This window comes from Mauremys reevesii, linkage group 4 (assembly GCF_016161935.1).
Source record: "Mauremys reevesii isolate NIE-2019 linkage group 4, ASM1616193v1, whole genome shotgun sequence".
NCBI classification, from domain to species: domain Eukaryota; kingdom Metazoa; phylum Chordata; order Testudines; family Geoemydidae; genus Mauremys; species Mauremys reevesii.
Window position 1 is genome coordinate 75,283,386 of NC_052626.1, and position 25,743 is coordinate 75,309,128.

Below are 25,743 nucleotides of genomic sequence, written 5' to 3' on the forward strand. Positions count from 1 at the left end.
TTATTTTTCTTCTCTTAGTCCATGGTGACTCACGTTTATTTAGTGTGGAAATCCTTCTTGACTGAAGAGTGGGGATATCTCAATGTCTTTCCATTAATGTTAATGGTCCCCCATTGTCTCTTCTTCACAGGACAAAGGATTGTTACTTGCAGCTGGTTTTGTGTAAACACCTCTCTTGAGAGGTTCCCCCCTTGCTGTGAGTTATGGTTGAAATTGTAGTATAGGTTATGAGCTCAGTTTTCTATATACATAAATACATATATACACAGACTATGGTTATGCACCTATCTCATGACCATCAAGTTCAGAACACTACACGCTTTCATGAAAGACCTTACTTGATCCATTGTGATGGTACAATAATATAGTATGCAATCAGTTGATTCAACTGCTTATTTTGGGGGTTTAACCCAGTGATGTGCTAACTTTTCTTGTCGCACCCCAGTTACCATTTACAGAATTTGTCACACACACACACCCCATTCCATTACTTGTAATTTGAAGTAATCCATTACTTCTGTGCTACTGCTGGTGGCAGTGCTGCCTTCAGAGCTGGGGGGCCGGAGGGCGGTGGCTGCTGGCCAGGGCATTCATGTTGTTTGCCAAGTGGGAGGACTATTTTTTTAATACTGCTCCCATCTCACTCCACAAGACCCACTCTATTTTTATCCTGCTCCTGCTATTATGGCAGTGTGACCCAGGGTGCCTGGGGCAGCCCTCACTGAAAATGCCAAGATTAGAGGATGCTGCAAAAAGCATAGCAGATTCTCCCCAAACTGATTATTAACACTGAAGTTAGATTCACCAACCAGTCACAAACTGTGCTCCTGATCCCCCACACTGGCTGTGAAGAAGCTAATAAAGAAATAACATGGCCCCTTTTACTGTATTCCAGTTCTCTGGCTCCCAATCAGCACATAGATCCAGTACAGTGAGAAGTTACACAAAAACTCTGCTCACTATAAAAAATGTTCTTCTGACCCCAAAGGGCCAGCCTCATTACCAGGTCAGTACAGGTTTGGCTCTTACCCAAAATACCATGCTGCTAGCCAATCCTGTAGTGTCTAAAACTGAAGGTTTATTAGAAAAGAAAAGAAAAGAAAAGAAAAGAAAAGAAAAGAAAAGAAAAGAAAAGAGTGAAACAATGGTAAAGCAATCAGATACATACAGATACTTCAAAGTCCATATATCAGGTCCTTAGCAGTAGTGGTGAGTTTGCTGGTTTAAAAGTCCCTCTGGAACACATCCAAAGTTTGGATGGGTCATTCAGTCCTTTGTTCGGACCTTCATTTGTAGAACAGTTGCTTCTGGGGGTAAGAAGCAGGAAGGATTGAAGACAAAATGGAAATGATGCAGCTGCCCTTTATATTCCTTTTGCCATGTGGCTTGTACTTAGGGTGACCAAACAGCAAGTATGAAAAATTGGGATCGGGGTGGGGGATAATAGGAACCAATATAAGAAAAACACTCAAAAATCAGGACTGTCCCTATAAAATCAGGACATCTGGTCACCCTACTTGTACTTCCTGTATCCCAAACACAAGCTTCACAGCACATGGCATGGAAAAGCCTTAGAGTTCTGTCTACCAACTTTCCCCCACATCATGCCTTGCTGACTGATAAGGTGTATCCCCTGGCTCCTTTCAATGGATTCATTGTCAACTGATGACCCTTGATTGGACATCAAACAGGCTAGGCAGTGCTGATGCCAATCTGTCTGGGGCTGTCACCCAGAAACACAGCACAAATTTGGAAATACAGATATACCATACATATCTATAATTCACAATACAAAGGTGATACAAACATATAAACAAGATCATCATACCTGGAAAATCGTAACATTTTCACAGACACCTTACATAGATTCCTTGCAATTTTATAATATTGGTAACAACAATATCATAAAGTGTCTCCCAGATTTCATACAGTATCACAGGCATAGGATCTGAGTTTCTTTGTCCCCCCATCCCCCAAGAACCTTTTGTAACCACCCTGGGGGTGGAGGGGGGTGCTCCACAGTTTGCACACCATTGGTTTAAAACTTCGGTTCTCACCTTGGACTGTCTGGGTGCTGATTATCACAGATCTGATCTCTTTGAAAATTGGATCAGTGGAGCCATTGATGATACTAAAGATTTTCTTGTTATATATAAGTGGTGTGTTTTCATCTACCCTTTCAGTGGGGATAGGGAGAGGAAGGTTTCCACAGAGAGAGTAGGATTATAGTTGCTAGGAGTCATCCTCCACCTCTCCTGGAAGGCTTAAATCTACATTCTGTTGCAGGGCGAGGTGGTGTTCCTTTGAAAATGAATTTGCAATAAGATACAGCTACAAAAGAAATCATGTCATGCAGCTGAGAAGCGATAGTTCTGGGTAGGGCTCTGGGGGACATCATCTGGGTTACTGCACTCAGTCATGGGCATCATATTACCAGAGAGATATTGAAAAAATAGGAGGGTGTTCAGGGAAGAGAAACAAAAATGATCAAGGAGCTAGAGGGACAGTGTTATGAGGAATGATTAAAAGAGCTAAAAATCTGTGTAGCTTGGCTTAATGACAACTAAGGGAGGACTTTATAAGAGTCTACAAGTGTAGGAAGAGTGCAAATAATTAAAAAAGAAGAGGAATTATTTTGTGCTGTATGGGCAGGGTAAGAGTAAGATCAAATGGGATGAAATAAAGAAAGGGGAGAAAAAAGATCAGGGAAGCTTGCCTGACAGTGATATGTATTAAGTTGTGGGAATGGTGGAAGCTCCATCACTTGAGAATTTTTAAGATAGACTGGACAAGACACTAAAAAATGTTATGAAAGGAAGGAGCTTGCATTTACAGGGAGATGGGCTGGAGGGAAAAGGCATATTTTTATTGTTTCTAACTTTTGTGATTCTGTGAAACATCAGGCACCTGTTTGTTGGGAGAGCAAAGTACTGAGGTTGCTTTAAAGATCTGAAACATCTCTGTAGAGAAAGCTGCCATGCTGAGCAGTAATTCTATGTCCCTGGGCTTGGTTCTATCAGGAAGAAAGATCTACAGAACTGCACAATATCCCCCTCATTCCCTGCCCCCAAAACTGCCAAACCCGTGAGTTCTCAACAGAGATTTGGAAGTTCTTAATTATTCAGTGAATCCCAACTTCCTCTGGGTCTTCCCATGCCTACATCAGGCTCCACAGCCAATCTACTCACCCCAGCTTATAGCGTGAAGGAGATTTTCCATTTAGGGCAAGTTTTGTGTTCAGAAAAGTTAACACTGACTGGAGAGAGGCAGTGTGCAGGCAAGGTGGGGTGCAGGCATCCTCCTCATCGTTCTGTGACACAGCTCAATCCTGACCTGTGCTCTTGTCCCACAGTTCCAGTCCCCCACAATTCAGTCCTGACCTGCAATATCCCATTCTAAGCCTTGGCCTCTTCCATCCAGAGACTCGTGAACTGGATAGTGGATGTGATATGTGAACACACTCAGTTACGGATAAGTCTACACTGCAGCTGAGAGGTGTGATTCCCAGCCCAGCTAGACAGACTCACACTAACTTTGCTTGAGCTAGCGCACTAATAAATAGAAGTGTGAACGCTGTGACATGGGTTCACACCCCTGGGGTCAGGCTGGTTTGGACTTGAGCTGCTAGCCTGAGCCCCTGCCAGTGCCACGTCCACACTGCTATTTTTAGAACACTTACTCGAGAGGAGCTAGCAGGGGTCTGCCTACCTGCACTGGGAATCGCACCTCCCAGCTGCTGCATAGACATACCCCAAAAAGTCTAATTCTACCACCTTCATTCCAGTGGACTGGTAACCTACTGCACAGACAGGCCCACTGATTTCAGAGGGGCCACGTATGCAGTAAGGTGCTATGCAATGTAAGCAAGGATGGCAAAATTAGTCTAGATTAAACCAGTAAAATGATACTGGTCACTCCTCCTGGCTGGGTCACTCTTTACCTAGGATATTCCCAGAAGAACAGCTCTGCTTTGAAAATGAGCTTTCAAATACCTCTTTTACCTAGTGTAATGGAGGGTTCTGCGAGTACCATCTCTGAGGGAAGCTTTGGCAATAATATTCAAAATTAGCACAAGAAAAAGCATAATGTGGATAGTTACGTGTATCGGATACAATTCTTCCAGTGTTTTAGACTTTAACCTACATGATCCATTGTACTTTGAACCATACAGGCCCCTTATACCCACAAATCAGTATGCATGCAGCCCAGTACTCACACATAATCATGTAATGAAGAGTGATCCTACAACTGCAAACCACTAGATGGAAGGGGAAAAAGTGGTGAGGAAAGCGATTTCAGTGTGGAGTTTTCCAATGAGATATTTTAAACAACAGTGCGGAAAAGAAAGGATTTTTCAAAATTAAAGAAAAATGTCTTGCCAGACCACTTTGAACCTGACCTTTATAGTGTGTCCTTCCCCCCCTATATAAATGACTCCCCCATGCATACATATACATGTCTGCCATCCTGGACAAGCTCTGCTTGTCTTCATATCTGACCCAAGCAGCAAATAGAAGTTATTGAACCTTCAAGGTCTACCTCCCAGCACTGCTGAACACATGCAGGCATTTCCCAGAAGTGAGCCCTGGTGTCTGATGCTTTTGGCTAGGAAAACTTTAGCAGCAGCTGGATCCACGTCATACGCAGGGAGGCAGCAGGTCTGCCAGCCCTGCTGAAGCAGCCAGGGGCAAGCTGCAGCAAGCTCTCAGCAGCCTGGGGAGGGAGGCGGGGGGGATAAGTAATAACACAAAGCAAGTACAGCTCGCTGACTGATTCCACAAGAAGAGAAGCAAAATGACAAAATAAGGGCTGTAATTGCAGGGCAGAGACCTATAATTCACTCCACTCAGCGCCCCTCGTTAGTATGTGCAGAACAAATGTCTCCAACTGGGGCTCTTGCCAGCACAGTTTAGCAGAGGTATTGTCACTGGATGGGGACTATGCACGGTAAAGTAAATTTAGTCTTTGATGTGCTTGGTAACTGCAATCACGGCTGTGGGGTTATGTTCCTTCCTTGAAATGAGGGAACAGCGTGTTCCTCCATGCCCTGCCTCTCTTCTTCCAGCGAAGTGCAGGGCCTTGGCTGGGTCAGGATAGCAGAAACATTGTGGGGCCAAACAACATCTGAGGAGAGGGAAAGGCCGGTGGTTAAGGCACAGACTTAACATTCAAAAGTGAGGTGAAAATATCCCATTATCACACATTACCTTGACAAAAGGCTTGCTGGGAAATGAGACCTAGAGACTGAGGCTACAGAGGGATAAAAATAACTTCAAAGCCATGATTTTACTGAGTCCTTCCCTGGACACCTGTGATTTGCCTGTGACCTCACAGGAAAGGTCAATATCATAATGGCTGACCTCTCCCCCAGAAAATACTGACCCAGCCAAGCCCAGGAACTAGCTGCAACTCTCAGTGAAGTGAACAGGAGCTGTGTGGCTAAGTTGTGGGATGTTCGAAAGTGGAGGAGAGGATGTTCTAAGGACACACTTCCAAATGAAATTCACCCCTGTGCAGAAGGTTAGCATGAAGTCTATGTACCACTTAAGTCCCATTAAAGTCATATTTTGAAGGGGGTATATTTTAAGGGGGACACCAACCCTCATAGGAAATAAGCAGAGACAGTCATTCGTTTCACAGAGAGCCATTCAACAGCTATCATGACTTTGGGTCATTACCAAATGGGGACCAGATTTGAACCAAGTGACCTCTGCATCCCATTACAATCCCCTCATATTTTCCTTCTGAACATGCAGGGGCACACCAATGCCTTTAGTACCTGTGGATTTCCTGCAGACATTTGAAAGAGAAAAGGCAGACCTATGATGCCATACAACAGTCCTTCACTAGCTCCCTTTCTAGTGTGGTGGAAGCTGAAAAGAAGTACCACATTTTTCATTTTTATTTTCTTCTGTGGATTTTTTATTACTACTATTATTATTATTATTCTCCTCCTGTTCTCACACACAGTTTGTTGATCAGAAGCAGCAAAATTTGCCTAAAACCCACCCCAGGGTTCCTAGAACATGACAAACCAATTAAACCTACAGCAAAAATAAAAATTCCCTGGTGACTGAGCAGATGAGCAATCTCCAGTCTCTCTGGGCTGCCGGGAAAGGGAAGAGGGTGAGAGACAGAGGCACAGTCCCTTATGCTCCAGTGACATATTGGTAGCAACAAGCATGTCGTAAATATTACAAAAGGCAAAGTCAGAACTCAGATAAATAACACAAAAGTCCTTGTGTCAGCAGCCAACACCTCCACAAATTACCTCACACCAACATTTTCACCCCTCTCTGAAAGCAGGAACCAGGGGGAAAGCTTCAGCATGGGTTACTAGTTCCTTGACGTAAATGCTTGCAACACACTTACAGAAAAGGTCTCCTCTTTAAGGCCAGTTTGTTTTTGTTTTAATTTTCTTTCCAAAATACTCTACCGAGGTCATGGGAAGTGCTGCTCCGCCAAGTCCAGTGATATGCATCAGCATGTTCTCAGCAACATGCAAACAACAAACTTCTCTGAAGGGCATTAAAGACTCTAATCTCTGAACTCATCTTATTCACCTTTGGGAAGTGCTGCAGCTGGCCAAGAAGAGAAACCACCTCTCCCACAAAACACACACACCTAAATCCTTAAATTAACCATCTCAGCAGCCCAGACACTAAAACAAAGTATGGCAGGGACGATGTATGATATAGTGAAAGCAGAAATCTGCACATCAGGCCCTGCTATTCCCAAACCAGTCCAGCATTCACTATGTAACCTGGACAAGTCATTCAAACTCAATGTCTTGGCTTCCCCATCTTTAAAAGGGGGACAACAAGCAGATCTTAACTTTAACTGAGGTGAGCTTATGATTTATTGACCTAAGAGGTAAATACTCACTGAGCTGGACCTGAAATCAGCATATACCTTGAGGGACAACAAATCTAGATGTTCATCTCATCATGATGTCAATATCGTCTTATTATACCCAATTTACAGATGGCAAGACTCAGGCATAGGAAGATTCAGTGTCACACAGTGAGTATAATTTGAGCACTCTGTGATACCTTTAGTAATTGAAGGTTGTGGGCATGTTATTACCCTAGATTTGCCTCAGTCCATCATATAACTATCTGCATGGCATTCACTCATATGGCCAATGCAGGTAATAGTCAAACGCATGTATTATTTCTGTAGGTTTTATAGTTATTAATTTATGTAAATAAGCTCTGTTAGTAGACAGTGTTAACTCTAAATTTTAAAACTTTTCACATAACATATTCCTTTCTTGGGAATTTGAAATAGGACAGGAAACGTGTCACATCTCCTGGAGAAATGTAGGAAATCCCAGCATGCTTATTTGTCACTCAGTTTCAAATCTGTTCTGAGGGGATGGAACACAGTAAAATTGTATTAGAACTAAGACAACACATTTTTTCTCTTTCAAAGCCAAACACTTTGGATTTATAATATCTCCTGGGCTTTACCAGGTTTGCTCTGCCCTGAAAGTGTATGTGTGTGGGCTCCACTTACATAATGGGTGCCAGACATCGAGTGCTACACAGAGGCATCAGAACGTGCAGTTATTTGTACTGCCACAAACTCAGTGCTAGCTAGGAATAGCATGGTTATCACTATGTCTCAGCCACACAGAACCTCATCACGATGACTGGGATAGAACTTTATCTACTTTTGCTACAAAAACTACAGACTCCCTCCAGTTAGGCTGAAGGAGGATCTTCTTTAGCAATGATCAGTGTTGGGCCTAGGGCACACTGATGAACAATCTTGATTCCCTCCTGAAGAGGGCAGTGGTGCATACATATGTGTACTCCAGCTAGTTCATTACAGGATATTGTCCCTCATGTATTTAAAAATAGGCTGTTTTAAGTCGCATACAAAACTGGATAACTGTAACTCAATAAACCTCTTCAGAAGGCCATGGTGGGGGCAGGCCTGGGGTTAGTAGGGGCCTCCCTCAACTTGGGAGTAGTTGTGAGCCACAGAAATTGGCTTTGCTATGGAAACAGCAACTGTACATTTTGTAACAGCACAGAACTGATAGAAAGCAAAGCACATTCTAATTAACCACTCACAACTTACTCCTATTTGTTGTACATACTGTGCTGAACACAATGCACCCTGAGCCTGCAGTACTTAAACAAAGACAGAAAGTGCCATAACAGGAGGCTCTGAAAGAAATTCACACACGTGGGAAAGCTTATGGTTGCATCCTTTTCACAATAGCCCATTTGGTAGCAGACAGCACATGGTAGAGCTGCCATGTCAGGGCCACTTAACTCCCTTCGTGCAGCTGCAGACTTGAGAAGCATACAATGTTCTGCAGAATATCATCTCTTCTTTCACTTACACTGGCATAAATCAGGAATCATATCCCTGAACTATACCCGTGTAACTACTCTGGAGTAATGAGAATCAGGCCCACAGGGTCATCACTATAATAGTCAAAGATGGCAGGTGGCCATCGGGTGTGCAAGTCTATTTAGCAAAGGGAACAAGGTGACAAGTAGCTTAAGGAAACAGAAGGTGAGTGGAAGAGGAGGACAAAGTAATACAGGCCTCATTGACATGATGTGTCGTCTTTGGGGCAGAGACCGTCACTTGCTATTCATCTGACTGGTTTTTAGCAGAATAGGGCCCTCATCTTGTTTGGGGCTTCTCAGTGCTACTCTGATAATTATAGTGATCAATGATGTAAAACAGCTGAGGGAACAAGGGTTAGTTGCACCTATATGCATTTGAACGGACTGGTGAATGCAGGCAAGACAGAGCAATATGTACATTTCCAAAAAAGGAGAACATGGGCTGTCCATATACTTGCTCTTTTATACGTGTCTTTTATCCAACGAGACAGAGAGATGGTCAGGCCAGTCTTCCAAGATTTCAAACTTTTAAGAGTTAAAACAAAAAGAACTCCTGCCTCAGCTGCATAAATACGGATGTTTCCATGCAGCGCAGGATGGGGAGGGGAGGTTAGATAAGCAAGGCCTTGGCAACCTGAATAAGCAAATAGAGCCAAGCTCAGTTATCCCCATGGACATATCTCTGGTTTTACTCACAGTGATTTATCAAATGCACTGTGAAACCTTCAAAGAGCCACTGCCAGCCAAGACCAACTCAGTGTGGCTTCACCTGATTCATCCAGGATGGGAAGGGATTTCCAGCCAGGATTACATCAGCCTGGCTTTTACTAGCAAGACCACAGGAAGGCAGCACCCCTGGAAAAATCATGGAGCAGGTCCTCAAGAAAACCATTTTGAAGCACTTGGAGGAAAGGAAGGTGATCAGGAACAGTCAACATGGATTCACCAAGGGCAAGTCATGCCTGACCAACCTGATTGCCTTCTATGATGAGATAACTGGCTCTGTGGATATGGGGAAAGCGGTGGACGTGATATATCTTGACTTTAGCAAAGCTTTTGATATGGTCTCCCACAAATTAAAAAAGTATGGATTGGATGAATGGACTATAAGGTGGATAGAAAGCTGGCTAGATTATCAGGCTCAAGAGTTAGTAATCAACAGCTCAATGTTTAGTTGGCAGCCGGTATCAAGCGGAGTGCCCCAGGGGCCTGGCCTGGAACTGGTTTTGTTCAACATCTTTATTAATGATCTGGACGATGGGATAGATTGCACCCTCAGCAAGTTCGCAGATGACACTAAGCTGGGGGGAGAGGTAGATACGCTGGAAGGTAGGAATAGTGACCTAGACAAATTGGAGGGTTGGGCCAAAAGAAATCTGATGAGGTTCAACAAGGACAAGTGCAGAGTCCTGCATTTAGGATGGACAAATCCCGTGCACCGCTACAGGCTGGGGACCGACTAGCTAAGCAGCAGCTCTTCAGAAAAGGACCTGGGGATTACAATGGATGAGACGCTGGATATGAGTCAGCAGTGTGCCCTTGTTGCTTAGTTAACGGCATATTGGGCTGTATTAGTAGGAGCATTGCCAGCAGATCGAGGGAAATGATTATTCCCATCTATTGGGCACTGGTGAGGCCACATCTGGAGTATTGCATCCAGTTTTGCCCGCCCCCCCCCATTACAGAAAGGATGTGGACAAATTGGAGAGATTCCAGCACAGGGCAACAATGATCAGGGGGCTGGGGTACATGACTTACAAGGAGAGGCTGAGAGAACTGGGCTTGTTTAGTCTGCAGAAGAGAAGCGTGAGGGGGGATTTGATAGCAGCTTTCAACTACCTGAAGGGGGGGTTCTGAAGAGGATGGAGCTCGGCTGTTCTCAGTGGTGGCAGATGACAGAACAAGGAGCAATGTTCTCAAATTGAAGTGGGGGAGGTCTAGGTTGGATATTAGGAAACACTATTTCACTAGGAGGGTGGTGAAGCACTGGAATGGGTTACTTAGGGAGGAGGTGGAATCTCCATCCTTAGAGGTTTTTAAGGCCCGGCTTGACAAAGCCCTGGCTGGGATGATTTAGTTGGTGTTGGTCCTGCTTTGAGCAGGGGGTTGGACTAGATGACCTCCTGAGGTCTCTTCCAACCCTAATCTTCTATGATTCTATGAACAGAGAGCAGCTCAGCCTAGCTCCTATGAGCACAGCCAGGGAGCGCAAACTCCCATCTTAGACCACCTCTTTGCAGCTTGGTTAAAGAAGAGGTAACCCCAACCGTGGGGAGGGCTCACGTGGCAGACCACGCACATCCTGTTCGAGTGTCCGACTCAACAATGAGGCCAGCCATAGGAATCAGATTTCGTTAGGCCCTTCAGTGTCTTACTGCTGACAATTCCCTCCCCTACAAAAATACTTTTAATACACACTCTTCTCATTGTAAGACCCTAGTTTGGATTCAGTTATTGCTTGGGATGTCCCATTCTTCCACTGAGATCTGAGTACTGGATTTGACAGGTAGGGGGTGTTTGAGACCTACATGGATTTGATGGCAGGCATGGATATTATCAAAGTGAGCTGGAGGATTCTGGATGGAGCTGCATAACCCTCTCTGCCTTAGGAGGCTCCCTAACAGAAAAGCCAGAGACAATTCTCAGGGTATGTCTACACTACAAAATTAGGTCGAATTTATAGAAGTCGGTTTTTCAGAAATTGTTTTTATACAGTCGATTGTGTGTGTCCCCACAAAAAAATGCTCTAAGTGCATTAAGTCAGCGGACTGTGCCCACAGTACCGAGGCTAGTGTCAACTTTCAGAGTGTTGCACTGTGGGTAGCTGTGGGTAGCTATCCCACAGTTCCCACAGGCTCCGCTGCCCATTGGAATTCTGGGTTCAGATCCCAATGCCTGACGGGGCAAAAACAGCGTCGCAGGTGATTCTGGGTACATGTCATCTGCTCCTCCCACCGCCCCATGAAATCAACGACAGACAATCGTTTTACACCTTTTTTCCTGGGTTACCTGTGTAGACGCCATACCATGGCAAGCATGGAGCCCGCACAGCTGACCGTCACCGTAAGTCTCCTAGGTGCTGGCAGACGTGGGACTGCATTGCTAAACAGCAGCAGCTCATTGCCTTTTGGCAGTAGATGGTACATTATGATTGGTAGCCATCATCGTCGTATTCCTGGGTGCTTTTTTAACCGACCTCAGTGAGATCAGTCAGGGGCGCCTGGGCAGACACGGGAGTGACTCAGCCAGGTCATTCCTATCTTCTGCCGAGCACCCAGGAGATGACGATGGCTAGAAGTCCTACTGCACGGTCTTCTAGCAAGCAGCCAGGAGATGATGATGGCTAGCAGTTGTAATGCAGCATCTTCTGCCGAGCACCCAGTAGCTGACGATGGCTAGTAGTTGAATTGCACCATCTGCTGCCACTCTAAAGATGTAAAAGATAGATGGAGTGGATCAAAACAAGAAATAGACCCGATTTGTTTTGTATTCATTTGCTTTCTCCCTCCCTCCATGAAAGCAACGGCCTGCTAAACCCAGGGTTTTGAGTTCGATCCTTGAGCAGGCCATTCTGTGTGACAGTTGTTTGTGTTTCTCCTTGATGCAAAGCCACCCCCTTTGTGGACTGTAATTCCCTGTAAGCCACGTCGTCAGTCGCCCCTTCCTCCATCAGAGCAGACAATCATTTCGTGCCTTTTTTCAGCCCAGCACTGGGATCATGGAGCCCGCTCAGATCACCGCAGCAATTATGAGCACTGTAAACACCATGCACATTATCCTGGATTATATGCAGAACCAGAACCTGCCAGAGCAAAACCAGGCGAGGAGGCGACGGCAGCGCGGTGACAAGACTGATGAGGACATGGACATAGACTTCTTGGAAAGTACGGGCCCCGGCAATGTGCACATCATGGTGTTAATGGGGCAGGTTCATGCTGTGGAACGCCGATTCTGGGCCCGAGAAACAAGCACAGCCAGGTGGGACCGCATAGTGTTGCAGGGCTGGGACGATTCCCAGTGGCTGCGAAACTTTCGCATGCGTAAGGGCATTTTCATTGAACTTTGTGACTTGCTTTCCCCTGCCCTGAAGCACCAGAATACCAAGATGAGAGCAGCCCTCACAGATGAGAAGCGAGTGGCGATAGCCCTGTGGAAGCTTGCAACGCCAGACAGCTATCAGTCAGTCGGGAATCAATTTGGAGTGGGCAAATCTACTGTGGGGGCTGCTGTGATCCAAGTAGCCAAGGCAATCAAAGAGCTGCTGATATCAAGGGTAGTGACTCTGGGAAATATGCAAGTCATAGTGGATGGCTTTGCTGCAATGGGATTCCTTGATTGTGGTGGGGTGATAGATGGAACCCATATCCCTATCTTGGCACCGGAGCACCAAGCCAGTGAGTACATAAACCGAAAGGGGTATTTTTCAATGCTGCTGCAAGCACTGGTGGATCACAAGGGACATTTCACCACCATCAACATGGGATGGCCGGAAAAGGTACATGACGCTTGCGTCTTCAGGAACTCTGGTCTGTTTCAAAAGCTGCAGGAAGGGACTTTCTTCCCAGACCAGAAAATAACCGTTGGGGATGTTGAAATGCCTATAGTTATCCTTGGGGACCCAGCCTACCCCTTAATGCCATGGCTCATGAAGCCGTACACAGGCAGCCTGGACAGTAGTCAGGAGCTGTTCAACTACAGGCTGAGCAAGTGCTGAATAGTGGTAGAATCTGCATTTGGACGTTTAAAAGCACGCTGGCGCAGTTTACTGACTCAGATAGACCTCAGTGAAACCAATATTTCCATTGTTATTACTGCTTGCTGTGCGCTCCACAATATCTGTGAGAGTAATAAGGGGGAGACGTTTATGGTGGGGTGGGAGGTTGAGGCAAATCGCCTGGCCACTGATTATGCGCAGCCAGCCACTAGGGTGGTTAGAAGAGCACAGGAGGGTGCGGTGCGCATCAGAGAAGCTTTGAAAACCAGTTTAATGACTGGCCAGGCTAAGGTGTGAAAGTTCTGTTTGTTTCTCCTTGTTGAAACCCCCCCATCCTGGTTCACTCTACTTCCCTGTAAGCTAGCCACCCTCCCCTCCTCCCTTCGATCACTGCTTGCAGAGGCAATAAAGTCATTGTTGCTTCACATTCATGCATTCTTTATTAATTCATCACACAAACAGAGGGAAAACTGCCAAGGTATCCCGGGAGGGGTGGTGGAGGAGGGAAGCACCGGGTGGGGTGGGGTGGTGGATGAGGGAAGGACAAGGACTTTAAAACTTTAAAATTTTAGAAACTCAAAAACTTTAAAACTTATTGAAGGCCAGCCTTCTGTTGCTTGGGCAATCCTCTGGGGTGGAGTGGCTGGTGGAGGAAAAGGGAGAGTGGTTAAAAAGACACATTTTAGAGAAAAATGGATATACTCTTTCACGTTAAACATTGCTGTTCACATTACACAGCACATGTGCTTTCATTACAAGGTCGCATTTTGCCTCTTGTATTGAGGGCCTGCCGGTTTGGTGTGAGAGATCACTCACGCTTCACCTCTCCCCTCACCGCGTGTCTAACCACAGGAAACATTTCTGTTCAGCCAGAGCCAAACAGCCAAGCAGGAATGGGCACCTCTGAATGTCCCCTTAATTCAACCAGGTGACCATGAATGATATCACTCTCCTGAGGATAACACAGCGAGATAAAAAACGGATGTTGTTTGAATGCCAGCAAACACCATGACCATACGCTGCCATGCTTTGTTATTCAATGAGTCCCAAATATGTGCTACTGGCCTGTATAATACTTATGGAGATGTCCCTGGAGGATTTCCGCTCCATCCCCATACACGTTAACAGACTTTTCCAGTAGCTGTACTGGCTGCGAATGCCAGGGCAAATTGATCATTAAACCATGTCTAATATTTACAAAGGTACACTCACCAGAGGTCCCTTCTCTGCCTTCAGGGTCCGGGAGCCCGCCTTGGGTGGGTTCGGGGGTTACTGGCTCCAGGTCCAGGGTGAAAAACACATCTTGGCTGTTGGGGAAACCGGTTTCTCCGCTTCCTTGCTGTGAGCTATCTTCCTTGTCCCCAAAACCACTTCCGTGTTGTGTGATTCTCCATTGACAGAGTCAAAGCACAGGGTTGGGGTAGTGGTGGCTGCACTCCCTAGCATGGCGTGCAGCTCATTATAGAAGTGACATGTTCGGGGCTCTGATCTGATCCGTTTGCCTCTCTGGTTTTGTGGTAGGCTTGCCTTAGCGCCTTAATTTTCATGCAGCACTGCTGTGCATCCCTGTTATAGCCTCTGTCTTTCATGCCCTTTGAGACTTTTTCTAATGTTTTGGCATTTCGTTTACTGGAACATAGGGTAAGCAGATCCCGTACCTCCTGTTCGGTCCATGCTGGAGCTCTTTTGCGATCCTGGACTCCATCATGGTCACCTCTGCTGATGAGATCTGATGAGATCTGCACTCACCTGCACCTTGCCACACTGGCCAAACAGGAAATGAGATTCAAAAGTTCGCGGGCCTTTTCCTGTCTACCTGGCCAGTGCTTCTGAGTTGAGAGTGCTGTCCAGAGCCATCACAATGGAGCACTCTGGGATAGCTCCCGGAGGCCAATACCGTCTAATTGCATCCACACTACCCCAAATTCGACCTGGCAAGGCCGATTTCAGCGCTAATCCCCTTGTCGGAGGTGGAGTAAAGAAATCGATTTAAAGAGCCCTTTAAGTAAAAAAAAAAGGGCTTCGCCGTGTGGACGGGTCCAGGCTTAAATCGAAGTAATGCTGCTAAATTCGACCTAAAATCATACTGTAGACCAGGCCTCAGTCACATCCAAAAGAGCTACAGTTCCATGGCCTTGCACGGCTAACAATGGGAGCCTAGATGAGCTAAGCACAGCTGTTCTGTACCAAAAGACTGCTTTTCCCCAAACAGACACCTTGGCCTTTTATATTACAATGAGGCTAGCCTGATTAATGACTCCTCTGCTGAAGGGATGACTCAGATGCAGCCCTGATGAATGGAAGCTCTCATGTTATGAAAGCAGCACAGAACAGAGTGTATCTGTTTGTTGTTGTTTTCCCCCTAACCCTCCTCTCAATTTTTTCTCTTTTTTTCCTAATCACAAAGATTGCCGTCAAGTAAAATTTCCATTTTAGTTGGGAATTGGTCCTGCTTTGAGCAGGGGGTTGGACTAGATGACCTCCTGAGGTCCCTTTCAACTCTGATATTCTATGATTCTATGATTCATTTCCCAGCCATGACTGTGTTCACTTGATGTGCCTTCTACCCAATGCTGCCGATAAATGAAGTCTTAGGAAAGAATCCAGCTTGTTCCCTTGCTGTTTCCTGAAATGAAGCAATTATACTCAACTTTTTTTTTTTTTTTTTTTTTTTTTTTACAGAGAAAGAGAAGTCCCATAGGTATCAGAGCTTCCGCCTCAAAACAGGGTGTGAGGAGGAAATAAGTGAACCGACTCAATGCAGTATTAAACGATGTCTAAAGCAGCATTGCTACAATAACAGCCTTATATAAGCAGCTAAGTGAAATGGATTATGCATCTCTGATTGTAAGATATACATGCAGGCAGGGGAAGAGCTGTGGCTAGTGTGGGACCTGTGACAAAGTTCCTCCTCTACCTTGGTGGGTCCTGCGCTTATTGGCGGATTTGCTCGCCTCACAGATTTACCCTGTGCGTCAGGAAACAGCCCAGAGACCTTCCCCTCTGGTAGAAGCCACAGTCCAAGTTTGTAAACAAAATACCGGTACCGACTCCCTGCCACAGGGGCACATCTCTGCAAAACTTACATTTCACACTAATGCTGTGCTGTAGGTAAGAGCTCCACCTGGGAGCTGGCATGCTTCCTGTATGAAACTGGGGGGAAGGGGGCTTCTGCCCTCCTCTGCCCCCCCTAATTGGAGCCATTTCCCTTATAAATTGTCTCAGCAAAGAGGTCAAGGTCCTCCACTAGAGATGGTCCTTCCAGGGCATGGCCAAGGAATGCTGGCAGCACAATGTAAAGGAAACTTGCACGGCTTAAGTAGGCCACACTACACAATTCTGACGCATCCCTCTTCCCTAGCTCTGCACTTACAGCTGCCTAGAATCAACCAAACCCTGCCACCATTCCCTCCATCTCTGACCGCGCTGCCAGTCCCCTCACCATCCAGTGTCTTTCTTGCCTCACTCACCCTCTTAGTTTCTCTGTACACTTACCATGTCTGCTGGTGGCTGGCACAGAAGGCTGCTACTGTTTGCCTCTCCGCTGGGGTTGCTCTGATGCTGGTTAGCTTCATAATTAACCATGGGAACTGGAATGGGGGGCAGGAGACAAAGGAGCCAAGTCACTTTTCTCCACTTCCTGCCAGTAGCAAGAGTTACCTGCATTGAGGTTGGAAATATGGCTGCTCTCCCTGCTCCCTACTGGTCCCCTTCTGTCTGGTGCCTCGTGAAGGTACCTCTATACCATGATATTCAGACTGAGGTTTGGGAGCTGCAAGTGGTTCTTTAATGTGTCTCTTGCAGCTCATGATATTAAAACACTGTGTGATTTAATTTTTAACCAATCAGGATGCTTTAACTATGTTATTAACCAGTTGTGGTCGATAAAATAATAATACTTGGCCTGTCATTTTGCTGTGAGACTAATATGAATATACAGTACTTTAGTCAATGAAACAATGAATTCACACTACTGTGGCGCTTTTGGGTAATGTTTATTGCTAATTTGGCTCCCAAACTATTCTCTGTGATGGCAACAGCTCCTGCAAGGCCTCCTGGGCACATGACTCCCCTCCAGCTGGCACCACAGGAGCTGCTGTGATCAGAATTATAGGCATTTACCCCATAGTTTAGGACAGGAAGTGAAAAATACCAACCCCACTGATTCTTCAATGGGGATTATGGGTAGCTGAATGGAGTTTGGCCCTTTAATGAGGTTGATGAACCAAGAGAAAGATAATGGAAACTGCATAAATAAAAGTACAATCAAAATAAACAAAGGAGGCACCAAGAAACATGGGGGGGGAACCATCAAACATGAGCTTCCCTGCATCTTCCTCTTGTGGGTTTCTGCAGAGATAAAGTTAGAAAGAGTTTGGATGTTGTTGTTCAAAAGTTCCAGCACATGACTGTGACGTTGCATTCCACATGTTTTATGGAAATATGCTAATGAGTGTGAATATAACGTAACTGGAATATGCTTTATGCAAAAGGTCTCTTGTACGATATTATTACAAAGCTTATAATCTACTGAGTGTGTTCATCCTATTTGTATGAATGTATCATTCTTGTACCTGAAACTAGGAATATGAAGTATAACTCTGGGGTCCTATTGTATTTATGCAAAGTGTGGGCCATTAATGGTGGTTTGGCATCTGGATGGCTCCCACTGACTAGGACACTTGTCTGTAAATGGTTCTGTTTACTTGCAAATTCTGTTTACTTGTACTGGTACAGACTTGGGGTCTGGAAAACCTGCCTTAGGCCTTGGCTACACTGGCGCTTTACAGCGCTGCAACTTTCTCGCTCAGGGGGTGTGAAAAAACACCCCCCTGAGCGCAGCAAGATACAGCGCTGTAAAGCGCCAGTGTAAACAGTGCTCCCAGCGCTGCAAGCTAATCCCCTCGGGGAGGTGGAGTACCTGCAGCGCTGGGAGAGCTCTCTCCCAGTGCTGGCACTGCGAGTATACTCGCACTTCAAAGCGCTGCCGCGGGAGCGCTCCCGCGACAGCACTTTGGAGTTTTGAGTGTAGCCAAGCCCTTAGAGTGAGAAATGTAAGAAGCTCAATCTGTTTAGATTATCCAAGAGAAGGTTAAGAGGTGCCTTGATTCTGATCTAGTACCTGCATGGGGAAGAGATTTCTGATAGCAGAGGGCTGTTAAATCTAGCATAAAAAGGCATCACAAGATCCAACAAAGCTAGACAAATCCAAACTAGAAATAAGGCACAAATTTATTATGAGAGTAATTAACAATTGGAACAATTTACCTAGGGATGTGATGGATTCTCAATCACTTGGAGTCTTTAAATCAAGAGTGAATATCTGTTTAAAAGATATACTATAGCTCAAACTGAAGTTATGGGCTTGAAGAACAAATTATATGGTGAGCTTCTCTGGCCTGTGTTATGCTGGAGGTAAGACTAGATGATCATAATGGTCTCTTCTGGTCTTAAAATCTATGACTCTATGAAAAGACTTTAAAGAGATGCACAGCTTTCTTGGCAATGCATATTTGGTTAAAACTCTGCTGACCTATAGAATTATTAAAAACCTCAGAGGAAAATGCGTGTGTGATACAGAGGAAATTTTAATTATTATCTGTAATTACGCGGGAGAGTACATCTCTTTAAAAATAAGTTTCTTCAATAGAATAAAGAAGAACACTTAAATGGGAATTGTCCACACATATCTGACAACATTTGAAAGAAAAAAGGATATTTGGAGTGGGGGGAAAACGGACCTGGGGCTAAAGTCTCCTTTCAGTGTAACAAGTGTAAATCCAGAATAACTCTACTGAAGTCAATGAAGTTAACCTAAATTTACACTGGTGTAACAGTAGAATCTGGCCTACACTTTTAAATTAAAAATGTTGCATTTTTATAAAATTAGACAGTGTCCCCCAAAACCAAAATAAAATGTGAAAACTTCCAGTTTGGAGGTTTTTAAATCTCTTTGGGAATATTTTTGTCCAGCTCATGAGCCTATTTCTCCCTGGCCTTGACTCTGGTATTGTTACTTATGACTATGCACAGTGGGTGAAAATGCTAACAAATCAGAATGGTAGGCCTTTACACCCACTTTGCATTGGGTAAATGACAACACAAGGTGCAAGGCAGTGGAGAATCAAGCCTTTGGTCTGAACATGAGCTGGTATATGGGGTTTGCATTGAAATCTTGGGAAGCCTGCAGTTTTATCTGGTTTTGATGTGAAGCCAGTTGAAACCTGGCCTTTTCAATGGAGTTTTGCTTTGCGGTTTTGGGGTCATTCAAATCCAGAAAACTCAGGAGGATTCAAACCCTAAGCAGGTGGAAACAAGAACAAAATATGTTTACACAAAACCACTGTGATGCAAATTCGCCATGCTTTGCACAAGTCTAGTAGCAATGTAAACCCATGCCTGAAAACTGGCTTCTTATTGGAATCTGGGGAATAGTGGAGTGAGGAGGAAGGAAGCATGTACAGTGGGAGATTTATGAATCAGCTTCTCAGACAGATGGGAAAGGAAACAGGAACTCAAAACAGAATAATGCTGCACAGAATATGTTTGTTTAAAAAAAATCCCAGACTGCCACCATCTGGTTCCGATTTTGGGCTGTGGCTAAATAGACCTACAACTGAAAAGGCAACACCAGATGCCTTGATGTTGGTCTACAGGAAGCAGAGCAGCAACTTGTCTTGACTCATCATCAGGATTTCAGATCTGTCCTCCTGCCCAAAAAAGCAGAAATAAACCCATCATTTCTGCCTGCAGACCACAATTTTTGGTTGTGCCAACATGCGGGGTACACATCTGTACACAAAAATCCAGTCACCAGATGCAGAAGTCTGCCCTAATCAGTTACATCTGCTCTAGAGTCTGGTTATCAGGTGACAATCACAGCTGGCCAAATGAGATCTCCCGCAGCACAGATCAGAAGAATCTACCTAATCAGGAGGGAAAAACAGGGCCACATTCAGACTCTTTGGAATGATATTAAGGGACTGCACTGACCAGGACTACTTTGTAATGAACAGACGAGTTGAGAGTTAAAAGCTCAGGGACATGCAGGAGCATGAGGATTTCACTTTATTCAAACAATCAATTACTGAGACCATAAGCCAGATACACAGTTTCTGTTCCCTTCCAAAAAACTTTATGCTACACAAGGATCTGCTGGCATAGCTCCTGAGGCAGAGGGGATACCAGGTGAGCTCCAAACATGACACTAACAGATATTGGATTAACTTCTCAGAGCCATTATTCTCACTAGACATTAAGGGGGCGTCCGTGGCTGGAAGAAAGATGTTCTAGGAGCTGGAGCTGCTTATGCTATTTTCACGGAATCAGCAAAGGTCCCCTGCAGGCAGGCAGTTAGGAGGAGCCACCTCTGTTGGCCAATGTACTCTACTGGAGCCTTAATTTCCTTCTGCCCTTTAAGAAAAGACGACAAGTAAACAGAACCAGTACAAGTAAACCCCTGCCCCTTCTGCTCCCCTCCCCCACCGGAGCCCAGAGCCCCCCCACCGCGGCTGCCGGCCCCACCGCCCCAGCCCTCGGATGACCGAGCACCTCCAGCCCTGGAGCACCGGGTGGCACAGCCCCAGTGCCCCCTGCTCCAGAGAACTGGGCGGGCAGCGCAGCCTCCAGCCCCAGAGTGTCAGCCAGGCAGTGCGGCCCCCAGCACCCCAGAGCACCAGGGGGCATCACAAGCCCAGAGTCTTGGGCTGCAGGCCAGCCCCCACTAGCCCCAGTGCACCAGCAGGAAGCAGGAGAGGGCCTGGGGTCGGAGTGTGGGTGAGGCCATGCAGGGCTGTTTGGGGAGGCTCAGCCTCCCCTGGCCTGTGATACCCACCGCCCATGATGTGCATGTATATATAGGTTATATGTTTTTGAAAATCTTTCTTCAGGCAAGATTTGGAAACTCTTGACCCCTACAGGTGTCTCAAGAGGTATTTAGGAAAAATAATTCAAATAACTGACTCTTTATAACTTGGTTTAGAGACAAGTAAGGGCTGCGTGTTTATGTGGAAGGCAGTGTTGCCAACTCTCATGATTTTATTGCCAGTCTTGAAATATCTGATGTTTTATTAGAAGTCCCAGTTCCTGGAGTCATGTGATTCGGTGAGAACCTCAGCTTTCACATTAAAATAAAAGTTTCTAGCTCTCATGGGCACAACAAAAAAACTGAGTGCACCTGGAAGGTTCAAATAAAAAGAACCCAAAATGTATCATTGTTTTAAAAAAACCTCCTGATTTTTAATCCAATTTCATAATTTTTTGAGGCTGTGTATCCCTAAAGCTGAAGCCTATTTGTTCTGGAAAATTGCCCTTAAGGATGTGGTACAAGCCCAGTCATTCAGGATATTTAAAACTAGGTTTGACAAAACACTAAATGATGTCCTGTTGGGAACCAAACTGTACTGGCCCAATAGTTGATGCAGACCATCCCCACTGCTCTTAATAGTAAAGCTGGCCAACATTTTTCGCTGAAAATTTGACCTCCCCCCTCCCCGCAAACTGATAAAAAGGTTCATTGTTTGGTTTTTGACCAGCTCCACAGTTAGTCCTTTTTTTTTTTTAAGCCCCTAAAAATTTTGAAAACACATTTTTTTTTTGGTTGACTTTTTAACAGCTCTACCTAATAGGTCTTTTTCAGCTCTAAAGTCTAGGTTTCTCATGTTTACTGAGACATGGTGTCAGAAGGTGATGAAAGGGAGCAAGACAGAGATCAATTTTCAACACTTTCCCCCCATGATTTGTTTTTCCAGGATAAAAAAAATTCTAATGTAAATATTGAAAAAAAATCCAGGGAGGAATTAACAAGATAGGCACATGACAATCAACATCTCTCACGAGTACACACTATTGCAACACTTCTTTTAACCATTTCTACCTTGTGTGTAAACCCCCCACTCTGTGTTAAGTTCAGACTGACTGTGAGCTTCTTGGGGCAGGTGTTACAAGAGTTATATATAAAAGAGAGATCTGTTTATGTAGATAATATAAATAGTGCTATCTGCTGGAACATAACCATGCATATAATTGTTCATACATTGTACCTTCAATAAGTTGTTGTTATGCACTGCAAATGGCTTCCCAAGTACAGCTCTTAAATCAGAGACTGTGTATTTTAAGTATCTGTAAAGTGCAATACACACATATAATCACTGTGTAAATAATGCCAAAGAAAGTAACTGCTTATCTATTCTCGGCTACATAGGTTCTTATACTGTGTTTATCATCACAGTATCTGAGTGCCTTCCAGGAGTGCATTAAGTGATATCACTACATATCTGTCACCCATTGTTCATTCTCTAATCCTTTCCCCAGGGGAAGAAGTGTGCACAGTGAATTGTCCTGTTTTGGTAAGGTGTTAGGGTTTTTTTATATAATATCCGTGTTGCTATATGCTTATGTTAGAGAAGGCAAGGCCAAAGAAACGTGCCTTGCACTTGGAGAGGAAGGTGTTAAGGTTTGTGATGGTCCTTGTTCCTGAGTGAGTTCATGCCACAGTCTTGGCTTGGCCTCCAATAAAGTTCTGTTTCACCCACAGACAGGCTTTACTCTTATCATAGAGAGTTCCGTTTGGTCAGAGAAGCAGAGTTTTCAATCACAGTCTTCATCCTGGAGCTTTAGGCAGGCTTTTAGCTATTCAGGGCCCAGGTCATGGAGTGCCTTGAAGATAAGGACTGAGACATTGAACTTGATTTGAAATGGTATGGGGAGCAATAGGGCAGGTTTGATGTGTTCACAGTAGCCCGTGCTGCTGAGAGACATGCTGCAGCATTTTGTACTAGGTGGAGTTTCCTCAGTGCTGAAGGGTTCATGCCCAGGTATATTGCATTGCATTGCAGTCCAGCCGAATGATGATGAATGCATGAATAACTCAGGCCAGCTCATCATCCACCAGGATGGGATGGAGTCTTCTACCTCAGTGGCTCTCAACCTTTCCAGACAACTGTACCCCTTTCAGGAGTCTGATTTGTCTTGTGTACCCCCAAGTTTTACCTCACTTAAAATCTACTTTCTTACAAAATCAGACAAAAATACAGAAGTGTCACAGCACACTAGTACAGAAAATTTGCTTACTTTCTCATTTTTACCATATAATTATAAAAATAAATCAATTGGAATACAAATATTGTACTTACATTTCAGTGTATAATACAGGGATCGGCAACCTTTGGCACATAGCTCGCCCAGGGCCAGTTTGTTTATCTGCTGCGTCCGCAGGTTTGGTCAATTGCGGCTCCCACTAGCCGCGGTTTACCGCTCCAGGCCAATGGGGGCTGCGGGAAGGGTGGCCAGCATATCCCTCAGCCCGCACCGCTTCCCGCAGCCCCCATTGGCCTGGAGCGGCGAACTGCGGCCAGTGGGAGCTGCGATCGGCCAAACTTGTGGACGCAGCAGGTATACAAACCGGCCTGGCCCGCCAGGGTGCTTACCCTGGCAAGCTGCGTGCCAAAGCTTGCCGATCCCTGGTATAGTATATAGAGCAGGATAAACAAGTCATTGTCTGTATGAAATTTTAGTTGTACTTATATTGCTAGTGCTTTTTTTGTAGCCTGTTGTACAACTAGGCAAATATCTAAATGAATTGATGTACCCCTGGGAAGATCTTTGTGTATCCCTAGGGGTATACATGCCCCTGTTGAGAACCACTTTTCTAGCTGACCAGAGATGGTAGCAGCATCCACAAGTAATGCATTTTGTGTGAGAGCTCAGTGTCCAGAAGGCATCCCAGAGCATTTTTCTTCTGTGGACTGAATTGACCAGTCATGGGTGAGTACCTTCAACCAAAGGAGACTGCACTGTGGCTGCAAACTCTTTAATGCCCCTTCTTCTTTCTTAAGCTCCTGTCAAGCTTGGGATCAGCTTCAGCCAGCTGTCCTTCATCTATGAGCTGATCTCATCCAAGTACTGGGCCATCTTGGTGGTAATGGTGTGATCATTTGTGGTGAAGGATAGGTGGAGCTGTGTTATTGCATATTGCTGGCACTTGAGTCCCTGGTGTCTGACTAGTTCACCTAGTGGTTGCAGGTAGGTGTTGAAAAGGAACAGAGAGAGAACTGATCCTTGTGGGACTCCATGAGTGAGAGGTCTAGGTGCCATTTCCCATCACTACTCATAGGGTGTCTCCCTCCATGAGGGACTCAGCCCATTTTAGTGCATTACCTTTGACTCTTTCCACGTCTTTCAGGCAAGACAGTATCTCATGGTTAAGGCTAAGATTTAATCACGGATATTTTTAGTAAAAGTCACAGACAGGTCACGGGGAATAATGAAAAATTCAGGAAGCCCCTGACCTGTCCCTGACTTTTAGACTTCATGATAAAATGAAGATCCTGGGCAGCAGTGGGTGGGCTGAGAGCTCTAGGGTTCCCCTCCACTGGTGCATGCAAAGTTCTTATAAAAGATTTAACATTTTCTCTTGATTCCCGAATTCTCTGGTGAAAACATGCTCTTTCATAAACCACATTTCTCTGAGGAATAAAGTATGCATCAAACATAGCCAGAACTCTTTCATAGTCATCTTTGTGACTGTCTTCAGTAAAGGTAAGTGATTTAAACATATGTTCTTCCTGCTTCGTCATAGCATAAATTAAAGATGATACTTGAATATCTCCTATTTTCTTATGGAGTTTTGCAGCAATGCAAAATCTTTCAAAAATACTGCTTCCAGTCTGTTCACTCTGAAGGTCTACCAAAGCTGAAGTTCTCTAGGACACTGAAAAGTGGCATGTTGATTAGATCAATTCTACAATCCTTGTACCGTTTCCCCCCATTTCTTTCTGCAACTTTTGTTGCAGTTTTTCTTCTGTTTCTATTCTCCTCTGGCACTAGTTTTCTTTTGACGTCATGTCATCTATACCTTGTCCACAATAGATTGCAGAGCTGCTACTCATAGATGCCGACTTCTAATGGCACCAGTGGGTGCTCGACCCTCCTCTGCCCCCGTCCCTGCCCCAATTCTACCCCTTCCCTGCCCCATTTGACTCCTTCCCCAAATTCCCGCCCTGGCCCCTCCTCTTCCCCTGAACGCGCCATGTTTCCGCTCCTCCCCCTCCTCCCAGAGCTTGCTACAGCTGTTTAGCGGTGGCAAGAGCTGGGAGGTAGGCGGAGGAGTGGGGACGCGGTGCACTGAGGGAGGAGGTGGAGGTCAGGCCGGGGCAGGGAGCTTGGCTGTCGGTGGGTGCAGAGCACCCACTAATTTTTTCCCCGTGAGTGCTCCAGCACCGGAGCAGCCATGGAGTTGGCATATATGCTGCTACTAGCAGATCTGGCTCTTGTACCAGATTTGAGATGGCTACAGACCTCAGAGAGATACACCAGAGACATGTTCACTTCTATGCACTACCAGGTGGCTGTTGTGAGCTTAAGGCCAGAGGCGCTCTCTCTCCCTGCTGTGGCCCCAGGGCTGGAGGAGTTCTCAGTCCTGGCCAGAGCTCCAGGACTGGAGGAGCTCTGTGCCTCCCCGCTGCAGCCCCAGGCTGGAGAAGCACTGTGTTCTGGTCAAAGCCCCAGGGCCAGAGGACCTGTCAGCCCCTGCCACAGCCCCAGGGCTGGAGGACCTCTCAGTGCTCAGCGGTTGAGGATGGAGTGGAGGTGGGATCTAGGGACCACATTTGCTATAACCCAAGGTTCACTATTGCGAAGGCTGTTATAGCGAGAGTCTAC

The 25,743-nt window shown here is 45.4% G+C and overlaps 1 long non-coding RNA gene across 3 annotated transcripts in view; it reads left to right on the plus strand.

The window, feature by feature from the left end:
- Positions 1 to 5,373: 5,373 nt before the first annotated feature.
- The window catches only part of LOC120405289, a 28,789-nt gene continuing 8,419 nt past the window's right edge, over positions 5,374 to 25,743 (plus strand). Inside the window, exons 1-3 of one of the 3 annotated variants that reach the window (XR_005598473.1) lie at positions 5,374 to 5,520; positions 6,985 to 7,023; positions 15,766 to 16,004. This is a non-coding gene — a long non-coding RNA (uncharacterized LOC120405289). The remainder of the gene's footprint in view (positions 5,521 to 6,984; positions 7,024 to 15,765; positions 16,005 to 25,743) is intronic. The other 2 variants (XR_005598475.1, XR_005598474.1) reach the window with 2 other exon arrangements.